The sequence below is a fragment of the Rattus norvegicus genome, chromosome 6 (assembly GCF_021556685.1).
Source record: "Rattus norvegicus strain SHRSP/BbbUtx chromosome 6, alternate assembly SHRSP_T2T, whole genome shotgun sequence".
Classification (NCBI taxonomy): domain Eukaryota; kingdom Metazoa; phylum Chordata; class Mammalia; order Rodentia; family Muridae; genus Rattus; species Rattus norvegicus.
In genome coordinates, this window is record NC_141539.1 from 96,904,721 (window position 1) to 96,910,720 (window position 6,000).

The 6,000-nt window shown below is 44.2% G+C and overlaps 1 long non-coding RNA gene across 1 annotated transcript in view; it reads right to left on the minus strand.

Moving 5' to 3' along the window:
* The window catches only part of LOC148005304 (uncharacterized), a 65,632-nt gene extending 61,265 nt beyond the window's left edge, over window positions 1-4,367 (minus strand). The window contains exon 1 of the long non-coding RNA XR_015623112.1: window positions 4,291-4,367. This is a non-coding gene — a long non-coding RNA (uncharacterized LOC148005304). The remainder of the gene's footprint in view (window positions 1-4,290) is intronic.
* Between the last annotated feature and the right edge of the window lie 1,633 nt (window positions 4,368-6,000).

The following is a 6,000-nucleotide window of genomic DNA, read 5'->3' on the forward strand; positions in this document are numbered from 1 at the left end:
CACAATCACACTGCAGGATCTGGTAGACCCAGGTCTGCAATCTCTACTGGTTAGGAAGCCCAGGAAGGAAGAACACAAGGCCAGCCTGAGCAAATCAGTGAAGACTGTCTCAAAAATTACAAGTAAAACCAGGCCTGGGGGTATAGGTCAACGGTAAGGCACTGGCCTAATAAGGCGTTATGGTCACTCCTCATTACTGTGCACATATAACCATCTTGGATCAAAGCTTCCTCTTGGTGGTGGTCTCCTACCTAGAAAGTCTCCACAGTTACGGATGACCTTAAGGCTGTAACACACACTCTCCATCTCCATTAGTGCTCACTCTGGATGTTCCTTGTGCTTGCCAGGACTTGTAAAAATAATTTTTAAATCCGTTTTTTCTTCTGGTCCCTTAGTTCTCGTCGATAATGACTCTGAGATTAATTAGTTATTACTAAATGCTTAGGCCATAAGCTTTGGCTCATTTTCTGACTAGCTCATAACTTATTTAACCCATTTAAACACTTTTATGTCTACCATGTGACTAATTATCTCCCCTTCAGTTCTGGCCCACTTCTTTCTTAGCGTCAGCTCTGTCTCTCTGTTGTCTTATGTCTGTCTTCTTGGTCTATCTCCAAGTGTGTCTCTCTTGCTCCCCTACCCCTTCCCCTGTCTCTCTTTTATCTCTATTTCCCAGAATCCTCTCACTTCCTGTCAGTGTCCCACCTCCTATCTCCTACCTAAGCTCATTGGCCATCAGCTTTTTTATTGACAGGTGATATTTATAAGAGATTCTTTCTACAAGGACTTCCAGTGGTCTAGGTGGCTTCTCTACAGGAACGGCCCATTTCTTCATCACTGTGCAGTCTGAACTCTCCTCAAGGCTAAGAGCTGCCCTTTCCCTCCAGGCTAGGTAGGCTGGTGCTAAGAAATGCTTCAACGGGCAACATGGAGTCCACTTCTCTTCCTCTCCATTGTAACATCAGTCCTGCCTCTTGAAGAACTCTTCTTGTTAGAAGAGCAATCCAAAGCACAGGTGTGCTCTGACTTTGGAGAAGCCAGCACCCAAGGGCCCATAGTCTGCATTCCCCTCCACTGGGGAAGAGGTCTCCTACTATGATTATTGATATACCCTTGTATAGTTAAACAAAGGCAATTCTTTCAAACTATACCCTCGACATCTCTTCAACACAAGAACAATCAGAACTTCATCACAGGGTTGTAGCAGTGTGGAGAACTTCTCCAGATATGGAAGTCAAGCCCAGCAAGGATGTTCTTGTTCACCTCAGCTATCTTATCTCTGGAAGTAGTTGGTCATACTGTTTCCCCCAAATCTAAACTCTTAATAGATCAGAAGGAATTGGAATTACCTTTTATTCACACACCAATTTCCCCATAATTAGGGTGAATATTTCTTCAGACAGAATGCATCAAAAAAAAAAAAAAAAGACATTTGAGGGTATAACGCCCATGTCTGTGTCACTGCCACACTGATTGTCAAATATTTTGACTGTCACACATGCAGTTTGATAATTTAAAAGTGAACAAAACTGATTAGCGTTTTTGGCACACAAAGGCAAAGAATTAATCTGGAAACTGTTTAGAAATCATTTGTCAGCACTGACCTCAAGTTCACCTCTGTTCCTGTTTGAATGCTTTAGTACATGTGAACATCCGACTTTTTAAAAGATAGATCAAGTCTCAGCTCATCCACCTCACGCTGTATCCAGCACTGAATTCTCCATTGCACATTACTTTGTCTTGCATCTATCCTGATCATCAACTTAAATCAAAAAGCAGTCTTGACTCTGGTTCCCATCCCTTACCCCCTACATGTTTAAGCAATACTTTTTATATACATGATCTGATTGGGTAGGCTGTATAGAAATGGACAAATAGCTTTTTATCAGCTCTTTAAAACTATGTAGACATTCAGTAATGCAAAAAATATTAGCTAAATCACACAAGCCAAAGAACAAATAAAATTAAATTGGGTTTTTTTTGAGATAATGGTGCATTTTAATAGTCTAGCATAGTTTGTGTCTACTTAGCTGGGTTTATGGATTGAATTTATGGAGAACCCAAAACAACGGAAGGAGCTGAGAATGAATCTGCAACCTACTGTCCTGTAGTCAGCACATGATGCTCCACTCAACCTATCTGCTCCAAAAGACTTGTCACTTTCCACAGGGGAGGTGCTGGTGTAAGAGCCTAGCACAACGGCTTAGTGATCACAGTAAGGGGCACTCATGCCCCAATGCACGGCAGGGCGTGAGTGCAACTCCAGCACTTAGAACACAGGGACAGGAGGATTCCTGTCCAAGTGAGGCTGAGGCTAGCCTGCACTACACAGTGAGACTGCCTCAAATGTGAGAACCAAAAAACTAGCTGTGTGTCAAAGATGTAAATGTTCAGTTTTCATTGATCATCTGATTCTCCACTTTCTGGCTCTCTCCCTCTCCCCCCTCCCCCTCTCTCTCCCCCTCTTTCCCTACCCCACTCTTTCCCATTTAATTACTCTTTGTTTTCCTCTCTCCTCATTCTCTTCTTCCCCCTCATTAATTTCCTCTGCTCTCTCCTCTCCCTTCTCTTCTCACCCCACAGTGTTGATCATAAGAGACCTTCCATGGCCCCACCTCAGGCCATGCTTAGCAGAGAAGGAGAAGTAGCAGGTTTCCATGAGGCTGTGTTTGTATTCCTGCTCTTAATACATCCCACCAAGCCCACAAGATGCTGTATTTACTTGACTCTTCCCTAGTCACCCTTACAAGGTTGTCCTGTGTCATTAAAATAAGGACCAGTAACTGAAACACTCTCCTTCTGCCCTGGCCTTACTTTGGTGATCTCCAAGCACCTGACCCTTCCTACTTTCTAATAGTCTGTGTGGTCTATTGTCTGTCTGTTCAGTGCTAATACAAGTCTGAAAGGCCAACTTCCCCTTCCCAGAGACCTTGAAGGTTGTTTCTCCAAAGAGGTGAGTCTGTATGTAAGCTTTCATATAGGTTGTCGGTTCACTACCGTCAACAGAGTGGTTGTTCTGTCAGGGAAGCAGTGTGGACTCAGGTGGAGTGGACACTCCTAAGAGACCTAAGTTTTAGGCACAGAGGGCAAGGTCAGTGAGTTCATGTCTACCTTACTCACTGTCTTTATTAGTTTCTACTGCTGTGACAAAACACACTGACCAAAGCAAGCTGGGAGGACAGGGTTATTCTGCTTCTGTTTCTGCATCGTAGTTCATAATCAAAGGAAGTCAGGACAGGAACTCAAGCAGGGCAGGAACTGGAGGCAGGAGCTGATGCAGAGGCCATGGAGGGTGCTGCTTACTGGCTTGCTTCCCCTGGTTTGTTCAGCTTGTTTTCTTATAGAATCCAGGACCACCAGCCTAGACATGGCACCACCCACAATGGGCTGGGCCCTCCAATGTCAGCCACTAATTAAGAAAATGGCCGACAGGCTTGACAACAGCTGAGGATCCCTCCTCCCAGGTGACTCTAGCTTCTGTCAAGTTAACATAAAACCAGCCCGCACACCCAAGCTCTCCAACTGTCGAGCTAAGGAATCTTGAACAAACTATTTCTTTTCATCTCTGACGCTTTGCTTTATCCATGTGATAAGAACACTGCTCGCTCTACGGAAGCCACAGATAGTGAAATGAATGAAATAGTCTAAGCCAAGGTCTGAACAGCAGCATTCACTAAATGTTGTCCACGCCAAACGTTCCATTCCAATCTCTGAAGAAAAGATTACGCTTCACAAAACAAATGCTCTTAAGTGGCTACCCCAATACCGCTCTCTAAGTCTGAGAAGCTTGACCTCTGTTTCTCAGTTGCCATGACAGGCGCTGCCCATAGCAAAGGACATGAAGTCATCAGTTAAAGCACAACATGAACTGAACACTCAGTATCCATGCTTATCCTTCAAAGGATCGAGTGCGAGAAAACCTGCTATTAGCAATATACTATAGTAGACATTTTAATTGAAACGCATATTAATGTATATACTCAATGTTATTTCCTATTAAAATATTTCCAGCACACGTAGGCTATTTTAAAATGATATGATCTATACTATATTACCTAACTCAGAGCTGGTGAGATGGATCCGCAGATAAAGGTGTCTGGAATGGCCTGAGTTTGATCCTCTGGCTGAGAAGACGGCTCCCATGAGTTACCCTCTCTCCTCCACGCTTGTACCCCAGCTCTAGGCAATCCAATGCCCTCTTCTGAGCCCCGTGGGCACCCGTACATCACATGTCTTCTCCAACCCCCGTTTACACAGAATTAAAAAAAAATAAATCTTTAAAAAATATACCTGAACGCACTCTAGCCACCCAGACGTGGCAAACTTGGGTGTGGCAGGCCTTGCCCGGCTCCCCATTCCCTCTGCCTAGCTAAACCCATTAGACTACATTCCTGAAGCATGCCCCCAAGCTATTCCCTTATTTGGTCACTTCCATCTCCTGAGGCTGACTGCCAAGGTCCAGCTATCAAAGTACAGAAGTCCAGCAATCATAAGCCATCCTTGGCTCACCTAATTATCATGCTCAATTAAAATTAAACACGTCATCCTAATGTAGTTTCCTCTTTTACCTTTACAAACTGCCATTTTCCTATGGGCCAGGTCTGTTTCCTCTTTATCCAGAGGCAGTCCTTTGTCCTCTGGGTCTAACACCCCCTACCCCTCTTCCTTTCCCCCTTTCTCCCTTCTTCCTTGTTCCCTTCCTCTTCTCCTTTGTCCTCTGTCTCATCTTTGTCCTTTATCCCTGCCTTCTGTCCCTCTGGGGCAAATAAATCTTTTTTGCGCTGAGAATTTGGTCTTGGGGTGTCTTGAGTTGACTCCAGGGCTCCCTACAAAACCTTACTAACGTTTAAAGGACATTTAAAAATGCTTAATGCACCACACTTTTACAAGTGGTTCACAAGTTTCCAGCTTTGAAAATTGTATAATGGAGCCATCTTCTGGAAAGTAGCAGTATTTCAGGCAATTAAATTGTAACCATGCTGGTAGGAGAAAGATGTGTGCCCTACCTTTAGTTATAAGACAATTAAAACAATGAACTCCAAGCGCTTGAAAATTTATCAGGAGTCTAGCACTGGAAGAAGGCAAAGGCTGGGTTCCTGGTACGGGCCGGAGGGGAAGCCTGCCTCCTGGAAAGAAGTTTCACTGGGCTCTCGCCACACCACCTTGTAGGGAAGACTGATGGGCGTGGGCGGGACCAGGACTGCTTAGTTGTGTACAATTCTCACCTTCTAATTACATCTAAACCCAAAGATAGACTTAGTTAGTGGTCAGCGGTCTACGTTGTTCCTCTTCCCAACATGCCCACACTGAATAAATCTCCTTTTTCTGCTCTTCTCTTTGAATTGTCGGTTTCATCGGCCTCTTGAGACCAGGTTGCATATCAGACCTACCGGCGCGGAGGCTCTGACCATGGCAGCTCAGTAAATTGTCTTATTTCCCCTGGAACCTTGTCAGACGTGAGTGAATTTTAAAAGACGGAGACTGGTTTGTCGTAGAGATCTCAGTGTTGTGTGTGCTTCCTCAAGTCCCAGTGCACTTGGCAGACACCCTCTGGTGAAAACGCTGGCCGCCGTGGGACATTTGAATCAGGGAGTCTCAGGAGGGTGGGTGAATCCTCACAGAGAGTAAAGATCGGTGTGATAGCAGAGAGCACCAGTAAAGAAAGGGAGTTACCAAAATGAAGGGAACTCTGTGAACGTTTGGCGTTTCTCCAGTTCAGGCTCCGCACAAGTGTAAACTGTCAGAAAGAGTGGAGTCCCCAAGTTTAAGTGACAACTCCTATGTCCACCTGGCAGACTCCAGTTTTAGAGAACCAAGAAAGCAAACCCCAACATTTTGGCTTTCTCTCTTTGTAATCCTCCCGCCTTTAAAATTATGCTTTTAATAGTGCTTTTTAAAAAAAATTACGTTTCTACTTTTACTTCTTGGATTATACATAACTGATTTTGATTACTTTCTTTTTGCTATTGGGGAACTGTGTTCTTTTCTTTTAACTCTATT